Source organism: Grammomys surdaster, unplaced genomic scaffold (genome assembly GCF_004785775.1).
Source record: "Grammomys surdaster isolate TR1022 unplaced genomic scaffold, NIH_TR_1.0 126187, whole genome shotgun sequence".
NCBI classification, from domain to species: domain Eukaryota; kingdom Metazoa; phylum Chordata; class Mammalia; order Rodentia; family Muridae; genus Grammomys; species Grammomys surdaster.
This window is the reverse complement of record NW_021620993.1, coordinates 8906154-8930607: the sequence shown is the minus strand read 5'-3', so window position 1 is coordinate 8930607 and position 24454 is coordinate 8906154. Positions and strand designations below refer to the sequence as shown.

Sequence of the window (24454 nt, the reverse complement as noted above, 5' to 3'; positions counted from 1 at the left end):
TTCAGACACTTGCCCTGAAAGTCAAAACCCTGACACCAACAGCCTGCGACTGAACAGCCTCCTCATGAAAGTGAATCAAATGCTCCTCCTCAACATCAGGCCAGACAAGAGGCAAGAAGGCTGCATCCTGACACCAATCCAAACAATATAATGGCGACAATATATCAAATCACTCCTAGACCCCAAACTAGCTCCAGCTGCCTTTGTCCCCGAACTTTGGTGGTCTCGAGAGACCTGCATAGGAAGCCTGGTTTTGCCTCTACTACTCGAATGACCTTCCATGTGTGATTTAACCTCCCGTGCCTGTGTCCCCGTGAGTAAAAGGAGCAAAGCAATAGGAGCTACCTTACAGGGGCTGCTGTGAGCTCAGTACACAAAGTGCTTAGCACAGAGCTTCGAAGTCAGTAAGGGCTGGATAACCAGTGACAGACATTCTTGTTGTGTTAGCACTAGTACAAGTGTTCCCTATTCCGTCAACGTGTCCCTGAGGATCCAAAGGACGAGGGGCGGGCGGCATAAGGCCATTTCTAGATTTTTGCCCCATTTTGGGGGCGGTGGCCAAGAGATAAGGCCCTGAACGAGGAGGCTTCAGGTTGGTCAAGGAGTGGGAAGGGAAAAGCAGAGCGCAGGAGAGGCCTAAGTCCAAGAGTCTCTCCAGCCGTCCTCTCCAAACAGGACTGCAGACCTGAGATGACGGGATGACGCCGGGCCGCCAAGCCATCGAGAATGAATGAGCACGCAGCCCTTTCACCTTCGCCCACTCGCGGCTCGCACCCCTCCAGCGTAGCGTCCTCTCCGTGACCTCTGACCTCGCAGACCCCTCACCTCGGACCCCTTCAGTTTTTCCTATCTCGCTGAGCTGCCTTTTTCCTCACCCACAAATTCAAACGACTCCGGGTGCTGCGGCTCGGCTCGCTTCAGCAGCAAAATGTCCGCAGCCTCCACCTCCCTCTCCGCCGGTGCGTCGCAGCAGCCGGCTGCTCCAAGACCCACGGCTGTCACCTGCCGAGCGGAAGTGAGCGGTCCGCGCACGGAACTTCCGGTGGACGCACACCCCGGGGGCGGGGTCAAGGGTGCAACCCGGAGGGAGGGGCTGGGGCCTGTTGGGCGGGGCTTTGTGGGAAGGGCGGGGCCTTGGCAGGGCGGGCCTTTGTGAGAATTGAGGGCCTAGGCGGGCCAAGCGGCTAAGGAAGTATGGCGAGTCCCTGCTCAGACTCCCTGGCCAGACTCCCTCTCCAGCATCATGGAATCAAAGGGGTCTTGGAAGACTTTAAAGTCCATCTCTTACCGAGTTACAGATGGGGAGACTGAGGCCAACATCGTTGGCCTGGTAAAGGGGAAAGTCAAAACCGGAGCTTTAAATCTGATCAGCCTCCAGACTGCGCCTGTCTGCTAGGCTAAAGCTACACTTTTTCTGCTGTCCTTGGAAAATTCACTGTTCTGGGAGGAAAATATAAGGTACTTCCAAGACTTCATCCAAGGGGTACTTCACAGTGAGCTAAGGCCAGGACCTCAACTGATACAGCCATTTCATTGCTGTCTTTGCTAAACCAATAATATCTGCATTGCAGAGAAAAAGAAATATATTAGAAAGGGCTGGAGAGATGGCTCAGCGGTTAAGAGCACTGGCTATTCTTCCAGAGGTCCTAAGTTCAATTCCCAGCAACCACACGGTTGCTCACAACCATCTGTAATGGGATCCCATGTCTTCTTCTGATGTGTCTGAAGACAGCTATAATGTACTCACACACATAAAATAAGTAATTTTTTAAATAAAGCAAAAAGAAATAGTAAGAAAAATACTAAAAAAAAAAGCAAAAAACAATAAACCATATAGGCTCCTGAGACAATCATTTTTTAACACTTGGTTATCCTGCTAGATGTGATATGTCTGATTTTTTTTGTGTGTTTGTTATTGTTTTTGAGACAAGATCTTGCTATGTAACCCAAGCCAGTCCCAGTTTGAGATCACTGGCTGATCAGTTTGAAGTAATGTACATCTATGCCTGGTTTATGTAGTGCTGGGGGTCTAACTCAGGAGCTTTGTGCATCCTATGCAAACACTCTAACAACTGAATTGCTGTCACCTTGGCTGACCTGGAAAACTGAAAACCAAGCAAAAATCTGCCTGCCTCTTGTCTTGCAGTGTTTGATTTAAAGGTGTGCACAACCCCACCCAGCTGTTTTTACATTTTTTAAAGTTTTGTAATAATTGTAGACTTTCAGCAAATTGTTAAAAATGGACAAAATAGAATCCCATGTGCTGGCCTGAAGAGATAGTTCAGCAGTTAAAAACACTGGTCACTCTTCCAGATAAATGGGTTTGATTCCTGGCACCCACCTGGCAGCTCACAGCCACCTGTAACTCCAGTCGAAGAGGATCTAAAACCGTCTTCTGATCCTGCATGCACATGTCACATGTACATATGAACATAAAATAAATAAATCTTGCCAGGTAGTGGTGGCATACACCTTTAATCCCAGGCAGATTCCAAAGTTTGAAGCCAGCCTGATTTACAGACAGAATTTCAGGACAGTCAGGGCTAAGTAGCCAGAAACCCTGTCTCAAAAAAACAAAACAAATTAAAAAAAAAAAAAGAAGGCCAGGCTTGGTGGTGCATGCCTGTAATTCCAACACTTGGGAAGCACAGTCAGGTAGATTTCTGTGTGTTCAAAGCCAGCCTGGTCTGCAAAGAAAATTCCCAAAGTTACAATGGTGAGACCTCAAAAACAAACAAAATAACAACAAAAAGAATACCATGTACCCTTCACCCAGCTTCCCTCAATGGTGACATTTTATATATATATACACATAGGATAATATTAACACCGGGAAATTGTCATTGGTAGAATATTTTTGATAGGGTGCCTTGGTTTTTAAAAACAGGATATGTATGAGATTACAGCTGACTTTGCTCAGCCCAGAAAAGAATATTGAAGAGATAGCCTGTTTCCCAAGATTATCTGTCTTGCTTGAAGCAGACAATTCCAGGAAAGAGAGACTACAAACCTGCACATAGCCCCCACAACTGTGTGAACTTCCTCAGCCCAAGTCTGCCACACCCCTGCTCTGTATAAAGGGTCTCCACCAACTTTTCCCCCTGCTAGGCCCTCCATTCCCTCAAGAGAGGCCGCCACTCACTGTTGTGTGCTAATAAACATGGTCTCACCTGCTAAGCTCAGACTCTGGTCTCATTCTGCCTTCAGTTTCTCTCTTTATACTGCCTCTAAAAATCTAATAATTTTTGCCTCAGTTCACAGACTTTATTCCATTTTTAAATCCTTTCTTTTTTAACTAAAAAGGAAAAAAAACCTTTTTGCTACAGTAACAGAAATGCATTTTCTCACAGTTCTGCTGGCTAGAAATCTAAAGTCAAGACCCAGTTGGTTTCTTCTGGAACCTTCCTTTGGCTTGCAGATGGCTGCCCTCCTGCTGTGTCTTCTTGAGGTATTTCTTCTTCTACACATCTAGAATAACTGTATATGAACATATCATGTTGCCTTTTCAGCTGTCTGGAGGAAACATTTCTAGTGAGAAATGTTGACAGTTGTCAATCATAGAGAAAAGAAAATGTAACTGGGAATGTGAAATAAAAAGAGAAGAATTATTCAACCATGAATTTAAAAGCCCTAAAATTACCCTGCTAGAAAGAGTTCATGTTTAAGTGACAAAGTAATAGAGGCAAAACTTGAAAGACCCTAGGAATGTGGGTGTGGTGGGCACACCTGTAACCCTAGCACTTGGGAGGCAGAGGCAGAAGGATCATCAGCTACAAGCCAGCCTGGGCTACATAAGGAGACTTTGTCTCAAAATAAAAATCGTCATGGAAACAGAGGTCAAGATCTGCCTTTTTTGCTGTATCTTCTGAATAAGAATGTACTTTCTTCATAAGCTGACATGGCAAAAAAGGGAACTCCAAGGACCACATGACAAAGGCAGGAAGAGTTGCGAGGGAAGAGCTGCAGAAGAGAACTAGCCAGACATCTGAGTCTTCCAGATTTGTAAATTCCTGCTGTATAGCAGGTCTTTTTGTCAGTAAGCACTAGCTAGTAGAAATGAGTCAGTTTTGCACTCTAACTGAACCACGTCCTCAGTCCTCAGCTTTTTACACAGTATCTACCTGGTGTTACATATTATATAAGTCATTTGTTGTTGTTGTTGTTTTTCGAGACAGGGTTTCTCTGTGTAGCCCTGGCTGTCCTGGAACTCACTCTGTAGACCAGGCTGGCCTCGAACTCAGAAATCCACCTGCCTCTGCCTCCCAAGTGCTGGGATTAAAGGCATGTGTCACCACTGCCTGGCCTATATGAGAGATTTTTATACTGTCATTTTATACATTGAGCAACATCTTAAAGTATACAGGATACATGCAGACACTATGCAAATATCACATTTCAATATCAGGACCTTGGACCTTCAGGGATTTTGGTCCTGGTACCAATTCCTGGTATATAGCAAGATAGACTTAATTTGGACAAATTAAATAGTGTTCTTCACCTATATGTCCACTAGAGGGTCCACAAGTGCCATTAGCTGCCATCCTTTTCTTTAAACATAATCTCAGGCACAGGCTTTGCAAACATCCTTCTAGTCCAAGTTTCTAGACTTTTCTTCCTATACGGTTAGAAGTCTGCCATCCCGGTTTCTGCTTACTGCCCCTTGTTGCTTTTAATCCTTCGAATCCCTAAAGGTTACCACAAAGTGTCCAGGACCTCACTGACAACACCAGCCCCCCACCTGCAGAAGGTGGGCAGCTTCATAGCTTCACCCTCATCTTGTGGGGTGCAGCTAGCAGAGAAGAGGTGCCTGGAGGCCTCCAGGGCTCCCTCCTTCCACTACACCATTGCTGGTGTTTACAGGAGCAAAATTCCATCCCACTCTTCAGGTTCTACTCCACAGGCGCCTCTCAGAGTTCTCTGCTTGCTCCAGTCCCGAGGCTGGACCACTTTCTATTCCACAGTTGAAAAGGCCCCGACTAGATCTGGAAATATAGAGCTCAGTGGAGCAATGTTAGTCTAGCATGCTCAAAGCCCTATTTCAATCTCTAGTATGAAAGAGAGAGAGAGAGAGAGAGAGAGAGAGAGAGAGAGAGAGAGAGAGAATGCCCATGCCCATCCAGGCTCCAAATCTTCCTAGGTATGGGAGATCTGTCCTCAACCTAGAAAATAGGATGACTGAGTCTCCTTGAAAGATCCCTCATAGAGATAAGGTCTCAGCGTTTATTTACAATGCCCGCTATCTTGATGTTCCTGCTGCTGAATGGGATCTACTGTTTGCTTTGACATTATTCTGCTCAGCCACTTGCTGACTATGTATATGAGCATGTAACTCAGTCTCTTTGAGCCTCAACGTCCCATCTGGAAAATGGGACTAATATCCTATTTTATACAGATATCAAGAAAAATCTGGATATTTTTCTAGATTGGAAAAGTTTTAAAGACATAGCTAACCAGCACGATGTGTGAGTGGTGCACACGTACATTTCCAGCATTCAGAAGGCAAGACTAGGCCAGCCTGTACTATGTATCAAATTCAAGTCCAGCCTGGGCTATTTAGGAAGACCCTGTCTCTCAAAAAGTGCAAAGAACCTGTCTATTATGTGTAAGGCTTTGGATGCAATTTCCAGAAAAAAAAAAAGCCTAAAGCATGCACAAATAACAGAGCAAGAAGCTCTGACACTGCAGGAGTTGTCTCTGCTCCATATTTGAGCATTTGCACACCACTGGGAAGCCCCGACCCATATCTACCCACAGAGACAGAGATCCTCACCTCAGACTGAAACAATGTGTCCAGGACCACCAGCTCCCACCGCCTTCTCTCCTCAGTGTCTGGTAGCCATTGTCCTAGTCTTCCTTCTCTATGCATTTGACCATTCTAGGCACCTCATACAAAGTTACCCCAATGTACCAGCAAGTTATATGTCAACTTGACACAAGCTGAAACCATCTGAGAGAAGGGAACCTCAGCTGCGAAAACACCTCTATAAGATGGAGCTGTGGGCCAGCCTGTAGGATGGTTTTTTTAATTAGTGATTGTGAGCAGTGGCACCCTTAGGCTGGTGGTCCTGGGCACTATAAGAAAGCAAGCTTCTCCCCGCCTCGCTTCAGCCTCTAGGTTCCTGCTTCATTTGAAGTCCTGTCTTCCCGGGTAGTGGTGGCGCACGCCTTTAATCCCAGCACTTGGGAGGCAGAGGCAGGCAGATTTCTGAGTTCGAGGTCAGCCTGGTCTACAGAGTGAGTTCCAGGACAGCCAGAGATACACAGAGAAACCCTGTCTCGAAAAAAAAGTCCTGTCTTGGCTTCCCTCAGTGGACGGTGATTCAAGACATGTAAGCCAAATAAACCCTCTCCTCCCTAAGTTGCTTTTGGACACGGTGTCATCACAGCAATAGTAACTCTACCTAAGGCATCCAAAATATCTATTCCTTTATATCTAGGTGATTTTTAATCATAAATATCTTCAAGGGTCATATATGATGTAGCCTATGTCAGAACCCCTTTTGTTTTCTAGCGCTGTGATGGAACCCAGGTAAACACTCTCCCACTAAGCTAACTTCTAGACCTCTTATTTATTTATTTATTTATTTATTTATTTATTTATTTGGTGAGTTGTTTTGTTTTAGATAAAGTCTCTATTATGTAGCTCTGATGGTCCTGGAACTCACTAGAGAAATCCACCTGCCTCCGCCTCTCAGGTGCTATGATTAAAGGCATGTGCCACCACATCAGGCTCAAACATCCTTTTTAATTTATGTGTGTGTGTGTGTGTGGTGTGTGTGTATGTGTGTGTGTGTGTGTGCACAGATTTAGATAGAGGACAACCTGCAGAAGTTAGTTCTCTCCTCTGTTATGTGTATCCCAAGGGATAAAATCCAGTTCTCAGGCTTGACAGCAAGCAACTTCTGCCTGCTGAGTCATTTAACCAGCCCAAACCTCAAACCTTCTCTTTACAGCTGAACACACGCGCACACACACACACGCACACACACACACACACATGCACACACACACATACACACACACGCACACACATGCACACGTGCACACACGTACACACACACACACGCACGCACACATGCACACACACGCACACACACACACGCACACACACACATGCACACATGCACACACATGCACACACACGCACACACACACGCGCACGCACACTCGCCGTATCATTTTTTATTTGTCGCAACTGTGAAGAGTTCGTTCTTTTAGGTTGGCTCCTTCCAATAAACTCTCAACAGTATTCATTTCTCTCTCTAATTATTTATTGAGACAGGGTCTCTTTATGTAGCCCTGGCCTGGAACTCACAGAGATCTCCCTGCCTCTGCCTCCTGAGTGCTGGGATGAATAAAGGTATGTGCCACCACCCTACAACCCCTCCCCCTGGCACATTATTTATTTTTTAAAATAACTTATTTATTTTTTTATGGGCATGGGTGTTTTGCCTGCATGTACATCTGTGTGAAGATGTCAGGTCTCCTGGAACTGGAGTTACAGACAGTTGTGAGCTGTCATGTGTGTGCTGGGAATTGAACCCAGGTCCCCTGGAAGAGCAGTCAGTGCTCTTAACTGCTGAGCCATCTCTGTAGGTACAACATTATTTATTTTTGAGACTAAGTCTATGTATTCCCGGATAGTGTTGAACGGGAGTCTCCCAGGTGCTGGGATTACAGATGTGCACTGCCAAGTCCAGCAAGGTTTGTTTGTTTGTTTGTTTGTAGTACTTCCTTACTTTCAGGCAACTCAAGATATCCCCAGCTGCTCTTGTACCACCCTTGTTCACTACCACTATCAATCATTTTTCCAAATATCTTTTTTTTTTTTTTTTTTGGTTTGGTTTTTTCGAGACAGGGTTTCTCTGTGTAGCCCTGGCTGTCCTGGAACTCACTCTGTAGACCAGGCTAGCCTCGAACTCTCAAACTCAGAAATCCGCCTGCCTCTGCCTCCCAAGTGCTGGAATTAAAGGCGTGCGCCACCACCGCCCGGCCCAAATATCTTTTATTGAGAACGATGGTAGAAATCCAGCTCTGAGTGCAAGGTGTGCTCATTGCTATGAGGTGTTCTGGAACTTCTCAGTGTTCAGACGTAAACTCTTAAAACGTCAAGTCACCTGACTATCATCTACTTCAGCATAAACTGAGGATAAACCCACTCCCTCTGAACTGCTTCAAGATTGGAAGTTGCTGGCTTCTGTTTATAGCGTTTGCATGGCAGTAGCCCTAGCCTTACCATGAACATCTCCAGTATCCAGAATATACAATGATCTGGACTGGGCCCTCCCTCTCCATCACTGGGGAAAGAACAGGACACATCCCAGTTTGTTTGCATGATAGGTGCTCATCGCTGCCTTCACCATTCAGGAAAAGCCCAATGGGACTGGGAAACCCAGGAGCTCAGCCTGAGAGCCCGAGACCTGCTTCTGGAGCTCACTCCTAATGTTTGATCTTTTGAAGGCTGTTAGCCTTCTCTGAGCCCCTTCATTGGAAAGTAAAAACAGCTTAATACCTCTCCCATGGGGCTTAAAGAGTTAGCAGCCCGTAGCAAATCTATATTTGTTTTCTATTGCTGGGTAACAAATCACCACCTATTTAGCAGCTTCAAACAACACCCATTTATTAGCTCACAGTTCTAGAGGCAGATCTTCAGCATTGCTTGCCGGGGTTCTTCGATGAAAATGTGGCTTGGAGTGAAAGCAAGGCAATGGCTGCCTTGTACTGCTGTTCTGTGGTCCTTCCTGCCTCCTTTCCAGGCTCACCAGTTGTGGTACAGTTCGTTGCCTGAGGTGCCTACTTTTTGTATCCAGTCATCAGCAGGAGACTAATCTGTGGCTGTGCTCAGGTCCTGCCCCATGGCCCTCTTGCTCAGCAACGGAGAGAGAGCTTCCTTAACATCGAATCTCAGGCTCCAATTCTCCCACTTCTATGATCAACTGGACAAAAACCTCTGCTTTTCGAAGTCTCCTATAGTGCTGGCTCAGAGGCTAAGAGCACTGACTGCTCTTCCAGAGGCCCTGAGTTCAATTCCCAGCAACCTCATGGTGGCTCACAACCATCTGTAATGAGATCTGATACCTTCTTCTGGTATGTCTGAACACAGCTACAGTGTATAAATAAATAAATAAATAAATAAATAAATCTATCTTTAAAAAAAGGAAGAAGAAGAAGTCTCCTATAAAATAATCTTGGGCTCACCAGGAGAAGTGTGAATGTCCACACATATGTATTCTTTTGTTGTTGTTTTCTTTGAGACAGAGTCTTACTATATAACATCTCTGAGTCTGTGCCAGGCAGGCCTCCAACTCATAGAGATCGGCCTGCCTGTACATCCTGAGCACTGAAATTAAAGGCTTATACCACCAAACCTGGGGTATGTGTGTTCTTGTGCATGGGACAAACAGAGGTCATCACCAGGTGTCTTACTCTGTCACTCTGTACCTTATTATTTATTTATTTATTTATTTAGAGATGGGGTCTCTTACTAATCCAGGAGCTAATTGATTGACTAAACTGAATAGCTTGAGAGACCTGCTTGCCTCTGCCCTACAATTCAGGGTGGGGGAGGGAGGTCCTCTACAGAAGTTGACTTTGAACTCTAATTTGTATATAGGGACAGGAGACCAAACCTCAGGTCCTAATTTTTGGGCAGCAGGCACTTTACCAACACACATACACACAAACTTAAAAAAAAAAAAACTTAACCTTTAAAGTTCAGAGTGCTTTAAATAAAAGAAATCAACAAAAGCTGGAGACTCTTCCTATGAAAATGAACCAAAACCAAACCAAACAAAGCCAAACCAACCAAACAAACAAACAAAAAAAACCAAACCCCCACAACTCTGACCTTTACAGACTCCTGAAGACTAACCAGGTCAGGAAGCAGCATGGCAGGCTATCTCAGCAGATCCCTCCAGAGCTTGCAGGATCAATGAAAACCTTTATTGACATTATTAACCAGCACATACCTATGACTAATAAGTTTATATCTAGCAGGCTGGGCTTCTTGTAATGTATATTTATTTTCATATTTTAAAATATTTTTATGTGTGTGGGTATTTTATCTGTAGATGTGCCTATGTACCACTTGTATGTGTTGCCCTAAGAAGCCAAAATCCTCTGAACTGGAGTTACTATAGTTATTAGCCTCCATGTGGGTCTTGGCAATTAAACCTGGGTCCCCTGGAAGAGCAGCTAGTGCTCTTAACATCTGAGCCATCTCCCCAGCCCCGTTTCATGTGGGGTTTTTTTTCCCCTACATGAATCTACCTGTATAGTTCTTACATTTATTCATTTGTTTTTGTAGTGCTGAGTTTGAACCTTGCACATACTAGTCAAGTACTCTACGACTGTGCTATACCTCATATATCAGGGGAAAAGTTTCTATATAAAATATACACAGCTGGGCAGTAGTGGCGCATGCCTTTAATCCCAGCACTTGGAAGGCAGAGGCAGGCAGATTTCTGAGTTCGAGGCCAGCCTGGTCTACAGAGTGAGTTCCAGAACAGCTAGGGCTACACAGAGAAACCCTGTCTCGAAAAACCAAAAAACAAAAAAACAAAAAAACAAAAAAACAAAAAACAAAACAAACCCCACATTCTTCTTCCCTCACTACTCCCTTAACAATGTAGCCTAACCACTATTCGCATGGCAGTTATGCTGTATTCCTTATTATAAGTCATGCAGACAACAAAGTAAACAAGTGCTGTCTACACATGGGTCAGTGGTAGAGCTCTTGCCTAGCTTGTCTCAAGCCCAGGGCTTAATCCCCAGAGCTGCAAGTTTGAAAAACCAGTAGGGCTGGCAAGATGGTTCAGTGGGTAAAAGCATGTTGCCTGGCCTGACAATCCGAGTTCAAGACTGGAATTCTATCAGACAGGGTATCTGAAGCTAACCAATTAAGCCACACTGGAATTCTGCCTCCTCCACAGTATTGGAGTTACAGGTGATTGTTACCACGCCCAGTTTGTTGTTGTTGTTGTTTTTTTTTTATTGGATACTTTATTTACATTTCAGATGTTATCCCCTACCCCATTTCTTCCCCCCTCCCGTTTTGTATTTTTGTTTTATGTGGATCCTGGGGATCAAACTCCAGTTCTTAGAGCAGCCACTCTGCAAATCGAGCCACTTCCACAGCCTCCTCTAGACTCGGATAGATTTCTGTTTGCATGGTTTTGTTTTTTTGAGATAGGTCTTACCATATAGCCCTGGTTTGCCTGGAGCTTGCTACCTAGACCAGATTTCTCTTGAATTCACTGAGATTAGCCTGTTGTTGCCTCCGAGGTGCTAAGGTTACAGGTGTGACCACCACACGTGGCTATCCTGGTAGATTTTTAACATACCGTTTTGGCTGGACTGACATTCCTCACGTCCCCTTCTTGGGTGGGACATAGAAGGAGCCTGTGCAGGAGTTGGAGGGCAGAGGTGAAGCCACTGCCCTGTTGTGGCACTTACCTGGCACCTCTGCCCTACTAGCTCTTGTTGGGGAAAGCTGCAGACCTTCGGCAACTACTTCTCATGTGTGGCTCTGGCTCCCCAACACCCAGGCCACGAGGGTGTGTGCAGCTTTGTGGGAAGAAGCCTGCTTCTTCAAGACACCCACACATTCCTCCCTGGCCTGGAAGGGCTGACTTGGGGTTCTGCCCACTCACCTAGGCTCCTGGGGTTTCTGTGGGTTCCAGCTTGTTCTTGTTATTCCCCATTTTGAATTCCCCTTCTTTTCTTCCTGTGGACTTAAAGCTCTCCCAGAAGCCTGAAGGGTGACAGCCTTCCAGAAAGAACTTAAGTGGCTCCCACAATCATATGAGTCCACACATCTGGGACAAGCCTTTATTCTGTGACCTCAGGATTCTGCCTGAATTCTGAGCCTGAATCAGTGTGGCTACACTGGGTCAGAAGTGGCAGGCATACAAGCAGAGAGCTGGATATGGTGGGACATATCTAGTATCCCAGAATTTAGGAAGTGCAGTCAGGAGGATGAAGAGTTTAAGGGCATCCTTGGCCACACAGTGTGCGCAAGGCCAGCCTGGACTTTAGGAGACCTTCTCTTTAACATAAACATAAAAAGCCTATACTCTTAGATAAGGACCCTAGTTTGGTGTGGTGTTTACACATGTAGCTCCAGCAAATGGGGGAGGGAGGCTGAGTCAGGAGGGAAGATCTTAAGGCCAACCTGACCAAAACAGAGAGACCCCATTTTCTCTCACTAAAATGTCCGATGTTTCCCCCATCATAGGGGCTTTGAAAAGTGGAACACCTGGAATTGATGTCACAAAATGTGATAGAATTTTGCAGGTGTGTGCAAGTCTACCACCCCACTGATTTGAGGCCATATCTCTTAGAGCAGGTGTGGCTCTCAGAAGTTTGCTGGAGCAGCTGCTTTCTGCAGGCCCAGAGGCCAGGGGAGCTAAGCCCGTCTATCTATAGGGGAGGCGCTCTAGAGCTCTGCCCTGTCTGGCCAGTAGGGGGCTCTAAAGTCATGTCTAGGAAGGCAATCTGTCCCGAAGGGTGCAATGCAAAACAAAAGACAGCTGTGAGGAGGCTGAATCCCTGGAAGAGTGGGGTGGGAACTGAACTGCTAGCTGTCGCAGAGCAGGACAGAGTTCCCTTCGAAGCTGAACTTTGGATGCCGTGGCTACCTGTGGTCCACCTTGTGCAACTAGGTGTTCCTGCTATACTCCCAGGAATGTACCACCAGCCGGGCAGGAGGCTGCAGATGACAGACGTCATACCCAAGAGGAGTTTAGAAGTTTCTTTCCTGACTATCAGCCATGATCCATATACCCTGTCTGTCTGGTCTCAGTTTCCTTCCCCGTGCAATAACTGGGTTAAACCACCCAGTTGGCGTCTACCTTCCTATACAAATGGCAGTGGGTGACATTGGGATCATTAGTCTAAAACTCAGGGTGCTCTAGTGCAGTGTTCTTAGCCTTCCTAATGCTGTGACCCTTTAATTCCTCATGGTGTGGTGACCCCCCAACCATAAAATTATTTCATTGTTACTTCATGACTGTATTTTTGCTACTGCTATAAATCTTAATGTAAATTTATGATATGCAACCTCTGTGGGGTCTCCAGACACAAGTTGAGAACTGCCGCCCTTGAGTTTAGACTACTCAAATACCTCCCTCCCTTCGTTCACACAACATCGCTGGGGTAAGCAGAGCTGCTGTCCTGGTTTCATAAAGACACACAAAGCTCAGGATCTGGGCTGGGAGGAAGCCAGTACTTCCGGGAAGGGTCTAGCTCATGATTATAAGGGCCTGGGCATCTTGGACATAGGATTTGCTGTTTTAGGTTGTGTAAGGCCGAGCAAGGCACTTACCTTTCCTGTGCACACAGATGTCAATCATTGCAGAATGTGCAGTGCATCTTTGTGGCTTGGATTTGGCCCACGCTGTCCACTTCATTCCACACCCTGCACCCTCTTCCCTGTGGGTAAGGCCTTGAGGAAGGAGGATACTTAGTCTGGGGCTAGGATTTCATGACAAGCTCAGGTCTCCCTCTGATAGAGCCACACAGCAGCCTGTCAGTTGGCCACCAAGCTGCCTGCCCAATTTCCAGGCATTCTCCCTTGTCCTGGCCAGCAGCCTCTGCCACTCATACTGGCCTCTTGGCAGCCAGTTTCTTCCTGTTTGTTCCTTCAGGTCCTCCCAGCTTCCTTTGTAAGGGCTGCCGGGGCCCACTTCTCTTGACCCCCCCCCAGACCCCCAAAACTGTCCTATATTCAGGGCTTCAAGAACTGCTATCTGCCCCAAGTGCCCTGTGGGATTGAGCTATTGCTGACAACCACTCATTGGTCGTATTAGTTCTGGAATCTTCTGGAATTAGCTGTGGCTGCTTCTTCTTTGCCTTTCCTTCATCAATAGATGCCATGTGCCAAAGTCAGATGCTTCCACACTTGAATCACAGAGACAGGATTTGTTTTTTTCCCCCCACAACATATGGAGGATTTCTTTGTGTAGTCCTGGCTGTCCTGAAACTTGTTCTCTAGGCCAGACTGACCTCAAACTCAGAAATCCCCCTGCCCCCACCTCCAGGATTTGAATACAGAACCCTGCATCTCCACAGGACACCACTCACTTCTCTGAGAAAGGGCCCCACCCACAACAGGCTGGACTGTTCTGCTTTCTCGACCCAAAACCATACCAGCACTATGCCTAGCTGTCTCATGTCTCCTGTTAGTTATTCACGCTGTTGGCCTTTGTCCAGAGAACAGGATGGTCACAGGACCCAGGAGGACAGAATGTTTCTGTAGTGAGAATTTTGGTTTCTTTAAAAACCCAGTCATGTTCTGTGAATACGTTTTTGTTTTAATCCCAGGTATGGGATATGGGGCTGCTTCAGATTGCCACAGCTGCTGACTAAGATTGTTTCCCGCTCTAAGAGGGGCATGACTTTTGCCAGCTGCATTTAGTTTAAGTTTAGAATTCTGGGGACTCTAGAAAGGGTAAATGCCAGAGCCCCTGAGGCCCTAGGGTAGCTGTCGCTGCTGCTGCTTCTGCTTCCTGTGTTGGCTGGAGATATTCTGATGAAGATTGGATTTGCCCCAAGGAAACTGACACCCCTAATCAACAGGAAGTAACCTAAAGAAATCTATATCCTTTCCCCCTCTAACCTTCTTTCTTCTCCTGCCTAGTGTTGGGGGCTGGAAGGGATTGTGGTGGAATAAGGGTTGGAAGGGTGGGAGATAATAGAACCCAGTAAATTGACCAAAAAGTATGCCCACACGCCCCAGGCCCCCTGTCTGAAACAAGATAGAAATGTCCTGGACTTTTGTCATTTTGCTCTCTTCTCTTCAAGGCTGGGGATGGAACACAGGGCCTCACACAGGCTCAGCAGGTGCTCTGTCACAGAGCTCCACCCCCATCATCCTGTTCACAGTTGGTTAATGTATGCAGCTTCTGTGCCAGGCCCTGGGTGCCAGAGGTCTCCTGGGACTATGCCCTCACAGACAATAAAGTCAAAGCGCGGGAAGGATAAGGGCTCTCTGAAAAGGCATCTCTGTGTAAGCCTTCCCTTGAGGTGGGAAGCATCATGCAGATCAAGGTTTCGATTACTAGCTGTGTGACTTGGTTAAGTCTCTTCAGCTCTCTGGGCCATACATAGTTCACGCATGTGAAAATCGAGGGCTACCCAGAAGTTGCTGTTACGGACGTGAACAGGGAAGTGCTTCTTGGGCAAGCCTGACCCCCAGTGGAGGTCAGGTGCATAGTGAGTACTTAAGAGGTGAGGCAGCCAAGTACATGGCGGGCCAGAGTCTCAACCTTGCACGTCTGATCCTCCTGGTGGGATTAGAGGCATGGGTCACTAAGTCTCACATATTATGTGGTGGTGGAGATTGAGTCCAGGGGCCTCATGCCAGTTAGTTAGGCCAGAACTCTGCCCACTGAGCTACAACCCCAGCCTGTTATTACTCTTAAAGCAATGATCACTGTTGACATTAAGGAGTAGTTCTGTGGGCCCATCTCTTAGTAAACTTCACCCTGAGTCCAAACTTTACCTACAATCCCTAAGGAGTGAGACAGGGGTCCGGTCAGCTCCACATCACTCAGAAGCCTTGAATGAACATCATTTGGCCAGCATGTCACAGCTGTCTTGTTGTTGTCGGCATTGTCTTCTTCTTTTTCTCCTCCTCCTCCTTCTTCTCCTCTTTCTTCCCCTCTTCCTCTTCCTCCCCCTTCCTGACTGCAGGCACTAATTCTGAGCAATTGTCCCTGCCTTCAAACTGCCCATTGAACCTTTAGCTGGTTTGAGAGCACTTCAGATCTTCAACTGTGCAGGCATTAACCTGTACAACACTGTCATATGCAAGATGATGCAGAGAGACACTGGCAATGAAATAGCTTCTAAGATCCTAAGGCCATGTGGCTGGCACTGAGGCCACCTAAAAAAGCACTGGGCTTGGGGGACAAATGACCTGGGTTTTGAGTAAATGGAAAAAAAGTGTCTGCATCTGTACACTGGATAAATGCTTGTATTTATACAAAGCAATTTGAAAGAGCAATTCACACCACAATGTGGATGAACTTTGAAGACTTGCTAAGTGAAAGAAGCCAGATGGAAGAGGCAAGTATTGTACATACCTCATTTATTGAAATGGTCACAACAGACAAATCCATAACGAGTGATTTAGCAGTTGCCTGGGATTATAGAGATTGGAGAGAACTAGAGTATGTTAGCCAGACTAGTGTAACCATGGCAGAAGATCTGGGGCTGTCAACTGATAAAGAGAAAAGGTTGTGTAGTTTGGAGGTTCAAATTCAAGATCAGGGGGTGGTGATGGACACCTTTAATCCAAGCACTTGGGAGGCAGAGACAGATGTATCTCTGATTTTGAGACCTGGTCTGCAGAGTGAGTTCCAGGACAGCCAGACCTACGCAGAGAAACCCTGCCTTGAAAAACAACATTAAAAAAGATCAGGGATTGCTTACAATCTTTGTGGTAGTTTGAGTGAGAATGGCCCCCATAAACTCATACACTTAAATACTTGGTCCCCAATTGATAGAACTGTTTAGGAAGGATTAGGAGGCATGGCCTTGTTGGAGGAGGTGTGTCACTGGGAATGGGCTTGAGATTTCAAAAGACTGAGTTTCCCAGTCTCTTTGCCTCGTGGTTGTGGATCCAGATGTGAGCTCTAAGCTGTGCTTTTGCTCTGCTGTCATGGGCTCTCACCCTCTGAAACTATAAGCCAAATTAAATGCTTTCTTTTCTAAGTTGCCTTGGTTACGGTGCTTTATCATAGCAATAGGAAAGTAACTAAGACAGGCTCTGATGAGGGGACAGTGAAGAACAGTGGGGGAGAAACACACTCAACCAAGTTGTAATGTCACACATCAGCAAGCAGAGATAGAGGGAGGTGGAGACAGACAGACAGATATGTGAGGTCTCACGATCCCAGTCCACTTTGGTCCAGGGTATCATGGGCTGTGGACTAGGAGACTGGCTACGGGGACTGGCACACAGACTGGCTTTGGAGGACATGTTACAAATGCTCCAGAGGCCACAAGAACAAGGCAAGGGATGCCCCCAAGGTCTCATTAGGGTGGCAGAGTGACCACATTTAGGCCAGGCAAAAGCAAAATCTTTGTTGGGGTGACAGTCAGTCAGCTCTGCACTACTCTAAGAAGCACCAGAGACACTTGGCTTATAGAGAGAAAAGGTTCTTTTAGCTCATAGTGCAAAACTCATAGCTTTGGGCTTACGGTGACAGTGACTTACAGTGAGGTACAATGAAACTTCTCAGCACATGAAAGAGAAAGAGGAAGAAACCTGGTCCCACAATCTTCAATGACCCAAAGATGTTCCATTGGTCAACTTTCTTTGTTTTTCAAGACAGGGTTTCTCTGTGTAGTTCTGGCTGTCCTGGAACTCGCTCTGTAGACTAGGCTGGCCTTGAACGCAGAGATCTACCTGCCTCTGCTTGTAGAGCACTGATATTAAAGGCATGCACCATCTCCACCACCACCAGACTTCGGCCCTACCTCTTAAAGGTTCCACCCCTTCTCAAAGCGCCAGGCTGGGGACCAGGACGCCCACCCAGAAGCACTGGAGACTACACTAGATCGAAAGCATGTCAACGCCTAAGTGAGAAGCTGCCAACCTGCTTGATCAAAACTCGATGTCTAGTCTCCAAATCCACCAGACAAGGGAATCCCACCCCAGGACCCTCTCAGGTGCTGCTTTGGTGTTCACTGGCCCTGGCCTCCTGCCCAGTTCCTCACCAAGCAACCCCAATACAGGTTAAAGTTTTGTCAATTTGTCACAAACTAGAGTCACCTGAGAAGAGGGAACCTACATCATATTGGCCTATCGACAAGTCTGTGGAACATTTTCTCCATTAACTGTTATGGGAGCCCTATGTGGGCGGTTCCATTCCTAGGTAGGCGATCTCTGCTGTGCAAGACAGTAAGCTGAGCAGGCCATGACAAGCAAGCCAGTAAACAGTGTTTCCCCACAGTCTCTGCTTCAGTGTAGTGTGACCTGGGAGTTGTAAGATGAAATCAACTCTTTCTTTCTCCAAGTTGTTTTTGGTCAGTGTGTATCACAGCCAAGACAAAAGTAAACTAGGATATCCTCCAAACTGGCTGATCTCATGGCCCTTACCTGTTGGGGTATGAAGAGGATACTGTTCTCCAAGACACTACTATCATCTATGCAGGTCCCTGAGGAAGATTGACATGCCAAGGAGTGAGGCTGCTATTCTTTTTTTTTTTTTTGGGGGGGGGGGGACACCATGTGTCTCGTGTATTTTTGAGAGTGTATCTGTATATAGGTGTACAAGTATGCTCACACATGTGCACACGTGCATGTGGGCACACACGCACACACACACACACACACACACTGTCATGCCCCAAAATAACAACAAAAAGAATTATAGGGGCTATGGATGTAGCTCATTTGGTAGAGTGCTTAGCTAGCATGCCCAAGGCCCTGGGTTCCATATTCAGCACTGCCTAAAAACAGGTATGAGAGATAGCATGTGCCTGTTATCCCACCACTTAGATGTGGAAGCAGGAGGATCAATTTGAGGTCATCATTATCTTCATACTGAGTTTGAGGACAGCCTGCTGAGACTTCAGAACTGGCATACCAGGCTCTAATCTACATCTGATGACCCCACCGGCCTTGTGCAGGTTTTAGTTAGTACTTACTAAGCGATAACCCCAGCTGCTGTGCAAGCATTTTGGTCTCTCTGAGCCACACAAGTGGGGAGACTAACAGAGCCTCCCCATTGGGTTTGAGGCAGGGGGTTGAGGCAGGGGGTTGAGGCAGTTTGGCTGGGGTGAGTTCAAGGATGAAGTATGCATGGGAGGGTGTGTGTGTGTGTGTGTGTATGTGTGTGTATGTGTGCACGTGTGAGTGTGTGTGTGCACATGTGTGTGTGTGCTTGCTTATTCCAGGAGACTCACTCACTCAGTGATGGTGGCTGCTTGTGTGGGTGACATAAGACCATCCTGCTGCAGCTAGGAAAGACCCAAGTATCCAAGCTGCACAAAGGCCTTGCCTGCCTGGCTGTATTGGGTAATCATTCTCAGATGGGCTGGGATCTGAGCTCTTGCCTAGCATGCACATAGCCCCACAAAACCCACCAAACTAAAAGAAGAGGGGTCCTGTGCTCAGGTTCTGACAATAGAAATGCTTGCTTTCCCCCTCCCCTCTCACGCTTACACTAGCTTAGGCTAGCTCTGGGAGAGCTATCTGGAGCCTGGAGAAGCCAGGTCTCCTATAGACACTGGGGAGTGTCTGGTGCTACACCAGGCCTTTTCTCTGTAACCTCTTTGCTCGCCTGGCATCTGTAAATCTCCCAGTGAGGGACTGCAGAGGCCTGTCCTGGCAGCGTGGGCAGGCGTATGGCCTCATCCTCCTCCTGTAGGCTCTGCAGGACACAGCTCCTCCCCCAGGGCACAATGCCCAGGTTCAGGCAATTGCAGCACTTTGGCACTGATCTCAAGGCCATCGGAGGGGTCGGCTTCCCACTTGCCTCACCTGGATCTTTTTCCCCATCTAGTAACAAGCAGCTTTTGAAGAGGGTCATCACCACTGTCTCTAAAAATTGCTCACACACAGACGCACACGACACAGTATTTTGTACAATTTACTGGTCACTTTTGCTCCTACCAGACCTACCTGCCAGGTTGAGAATTTCTGCATTTAAAAAGCTACTCCCTTTTGATTGGTTTGGGTTTTGATTTCTGGCCCCCTAGGGCTTCAGCATACTAAGCACGTGTTCTTTCATCTTTATACCCAAAGAGCTGCTGCTGTTTGCAAAAAGCAAATTGAAAAAAAAAACCCAACAAACAAACTAACTAACAAAAACCCAGGAAAAATACAGTGTGACTGTTTAAGACCTAAGCTTTAAGATACACATGTGAATGCAGAGGGAAGTCTGGGAGAGCTCCACGGACAGCTCCATGGCTTCTCTCTGCGGAACAGAGCCTCATGGACTCTTACCGCATCCCTCAGACACATCTGTCATGGGATTTTTCTTTTCTGTGTTTCTTTTAGGGATTCTTCTCCATTTAAAATACAACTCTAAACTGGGTTATGGTGGCAAACACCTGTGCTCCCAGCACCCAGGGGACTGAAGCAGGAGGATTTTGAGTTTAAGGCTTGCTAGGGATTCACCACAAGTTCCAGGCTACACTGGGAAATTCTGCTTCAAAAGAAGTAACATAAAAAGAAAAAAAAGTGTTTAAGGTGAAATGAAATGTGCGTTTAGCATTATTAACAATTTCAAGTTCCCTGGGCATTGATCCTTTTGTGGAGCACAGTCATACTGGGTGTCAGCAAGGGACCCAGAATAACCATGATGACTCAGGGCTTGGAAGTCTGGTGGAGAAACAATCACTAGCATGAAGCCATGATTGGATACTTAGCCCCGGACCCCTAAAGGCAAGCCAACAAACTCATAAAAGGCTCAGTTTATCCTCCAAAACAGACCACTGGTACTTCCCATACCTCAAAGAGCTACTTTTGTAAGATGAAATGAAAGCAATATGTTTTTATTTATTAAAGAAAATATTTAAATTTGGAGGTGAGGGAGAAAAATCAGGAACTCAAGATGATGCTTGGCTACCTACTGAGTCTGGGGCTAGCCTGGGCTACATAATACCCTACTTCAAAAACTGAAAGAGAGAGGGGAAAAAGGAAAAGAGGAATGGAGGGAGGGATGGAGGGAGGGAGGGAAGGAGGGATGGAGGGAAGGAGGGAGGGAGACATATTGACTTAAGGACTCTGCCTGTGTCCCCAGTGGAGGTTAAAGGTTTTATTTGCTAAAGACAACTTTTCCCCAAAGGCTGAAATCTCAAAGTAGACCCCTAGAAGGTCTCCCCAAGGCCAGGAGCACAGAGGACAAATGCGGCTCATAGGATTTGGCTGAACTGGCGTCTGGCACCAGCTCAGCCATGGGACTATAAAATCCCAGACATCACCTCATTGCTGTCTCATCAAAAAGGGAGCATTTTTCCTGCATCCTCTTCAGAGGATGAAGTTCTGCTAGTGTGCTGCCTGGGGAGAGAAGGGGGAGGGAGGTGGGGCAGAACAGTAAGGCAGGATGGAGAGTTCTCCTGTTCCTGGGGCTCAGAGGGCAGTCCCAGACAACACAGCAGCCCTGGACTGCCTTTTGGTAACCATGATAGCTTTACTCCCAGGCACTGTGTGGCACCCTCTACTCTTGCCCCTACCCTGCAGCCCTGTCTCCAGGTGATGGAAGTGTTAGTATCCCTGTCTAGTAAGAACCTACTTCTTGAGGCCCAGAGTCCTGGGTCCTGGGTCCTGGCTGCAGTCTGAATTTGTAGTGCCACTAACACCAGAGCAGGAACTAAGAGGCCTCTGGTGTGAGCACAGCTCTCCTCTTTCTATATGTGGTCCAGGTGGGCCTTAAACTTGCTATCCTCCTGCCTCTGCCTTCTAAGTAGCTGGTTATAGAACTGTATCATCCTTCCTGCTGGTCTAATTCTCCTTCGAATTCCATGGGGAAGTCCAGTCAGGTCCGAAACCCCTTCTGAATACTTTGGTATTCCTCTCAGGGGCATCTGATTAATGTTGACAACTGTTCCAGCCATTTGGTCATTTGCAGTGTAATCTCAGGCACATTGTCTGACCTTCCTCTGCACGCTCAGCCTCCTGAGAGCTTACTGCTACAAACCTCATTTCTCAAGGTCCTTTGCCAAACTGCTCTGGTTAGGTCCAGCCAATGGGAAACTCTGACAGGCTAGTACTGGCATGAGTGTGTAGGGGCTAAGATTTCTCAAGTTTCAGTTCCCCAGGTACATATATGGTCCATCATAATTCCAAAGGGCTTGGGCTTGGATCTAGGGTATGCAATCTACACACACACACACACACACACACACACACACACACACACACACACACTATTTAACTCCCATTGATTTTTTTCATTTTCCCCTTCCTGAGCTCCCTAAAGGGCTATTTTTCTTCCAAAAAAAAAAAAAAAAAAACTTTCAAATCCCTTCACGTCACATACATACATTTTTAAAAAATTATGTAAAATAGCTAGGAGGTGGTGGCGCACACCTTTAATCCCAGTGATTGGGAGGCAGAGGCAGCGAATCTCTGAGTTTGAGATCAGCTTTATCTATATAATGAGTTCTAGGACAGCCAGGGCTACAGAGAGAAATCTTGTCTTGAAAACAAACAAACAGCTGGGCAGTGGTGGTGCATGCCTTTAATCCTAGCACTTGGGAGGCAGAGGCAGGCGGATTTCTGAGTTTGAGAGTTTGAGGCTAGCCTGGTCTACAGAGTGAGTTCCAGGACAGCCAGGGCTACTCAGAGAAACCCTGTCTTGAAAAACCCAAAAAAAAAAAAAAAAAGAAAGAAAGAAAACAAACAAACAAACACCAACCAACTAACCAACAAACAAACAAAGCCAAGCATAAAATATCTGGGTGTTCAAACAAACAACAACAAACAAAAACCAGCTAGAGATGTTTTTGCATCTCAGGTCGGGACGTGGTTTAGTTGGTAGGGCTCCTGCAGAGCGGGCACAAAGCATAGTTCAGTCCCGGGATTGCATGAACCTGACGTGTGAGGTGGGAGCTCGAGCCTCCTTGGCTACATCCTGTCTTGCAATAACTATGACACCCTTGTCAGTTGTTTCAGCCCCTCCAGTGGCCTCACACACGCTCAGCTCATGCTGCACCCCAGCCGTCACTGCCAAGTCCTGTGAGCCACTTGCTTGTGACTTCTCAGCAGGTGGCAAATACCTGTCCAGGCATTCCTTTCCCCACCATCCCATATCCCGTGGGATTAATGGAACAGGAAAGATCAAGCCTGTTTCCCTGGGGTGGGAAGTGTGGGAACAGAGGCTCAGGCAGCCCCAAAGCTCTTGAGTAAATAAGGAAGAAGTGGACCCAGAAGCCTGACTCCCAAACCTGTGATGTTTGTCACCCCAACTTGGGCTTCCTGACAGCCCTCCCCTCCCTCCCCACTCCTGCGCACACAGCCACTGCTGCTCCCTTTTGATTCATGGAGTGTCACTTGCTGGGGGTGGGGTCCCTGTTGTCCACCTACCTAAGGACATCAGGTAAAGGAATAGCAATAACGACAATAATCACATCTTGTTGACGCATGTGCAGTTCCAGTCTGTGTGAAGAGAACCTGAGCTCTAAGCACTGGCTTCCAGGCCTTGATGCCTCCAGGGATCAGATGTAAACTGGGCACTGGAGAAGCCACAGGGTCTGTATAATTAAAGCAGCCCACACTCCTCTTAGGAAGTGCTTCCTCTGTTCCTCTGAGAATAGAGACTCCTCTGGAGGCTCATTCACCTGGTGGGGGGATGTCAAAGAGCTGGGTGAAGGGTGACCCACACACAACCTGGTGAAGCCTTGCAGCACAGCAGTGACCAGGGCAGTAAGCAGGAGTGTGGCACAGGCAGAGAGCTGGCCAGGTAGCTGGCCATGGGGAGGCAAATCAGTCACAGGAGGAGTCTAGAGCCAGGGCATGGTGGGCACACAGTACAAGCCTTGAGCAGCCTAGGGCGGAAGACATCTCACAGGCTCTGACAAACACACATTGGACTTGTCTGGGAGTATAAAAACCTGTTTAGAAAGATTAGGAAACTCATCCTGTGTTGCTTTTCGACTCGTGTGGATGGGGATGGGTGACTGCCCTGTCTTCACTTGGAGAAAAGCTTTTGGATTTTTGAGCCATTTATAAACATTTATAAACTCAGAAGCCAAGGCAGAGTGCTTGTCTAGGCTGCCCTGTTCCAGCCCCAGCACTACAGTATATGTGGTGTTGTATACATGTGTATGTGTGTGTGTGTGTGTGTGTGTGTGTGTGTGTGTGGACACACACATACACACATACCATTTCCTAGCAATCTCCTTGTCCAACAGTCAGGGTTAAGTACAGGGTGAGGATCAGGGGTTACATTCTGTAGGAAGAGCCAGATACATTGACAAATGCATTGAACAAGAGATAACAGTGTTGAGCTGGAGAAAAAGTCTTTTCCACAAGAAAGCACAGTGATGGGTTATCCAGCATCAAATGGTCAGCCCTGAAAACATACAAGTAACAGACTGAACAGGTTGTATTTATATATGTAAGAATACAGAGTCATTGGGCAGTGGTGGCCCACACCTTGAATAGAGAGACAGAGGTGAGGAGATCTCTGAGTTCAAGACCAGCCTGGTCTTCAGAGAGAGTTCCAAGATTGCCAGGACTACACAGAGAAACTCTGTCTCAAACAAACAAACAAACAAACCAACAAACCAAACAAGAGGGGGGGAATATAGATATAGTCATACTCATACACGCATATATAATAACAAAGAAAAACTGTACATCATAGCCTCCAAATTATTTTCTAAGGACTGAGACAAATGTTAGGATGAGTGTGGCATTGGGGAAGTAGGGAGGAGGCTCACTCATCATCCCTGGAGGGACAATGAAAAAGGCTCAGGGGTGGGGGTGGGGGCAGAT

General features: G+C 46.8%; 1 protein-coding gene across 2 annotated transcripts in view; it reads right to left on the bottom strand.

Moving 5' to 3' along the window:
* Ap1b1 (adaptor related protein complex 1 subunit beta 1) overlaps nucleotides 1-1099 on the bottom strand; it is a 55556-nt gene extending 54457 nt beyond the window's left edge. For both annotated transcript variants that reach the window (XM_028758022.1, XM_028758023.1), the window contains exon 1: nucleotides 876-1099. The gene's annotated coding sequence lies outside the window, so the exon portion shown is untranslated. The remainder of the gene's footprint in view (nucleotides 1-875) is intronic.
* Between the last annotated feature and the right edge of the window lie 23355 nt (nucleotides 1100-24454).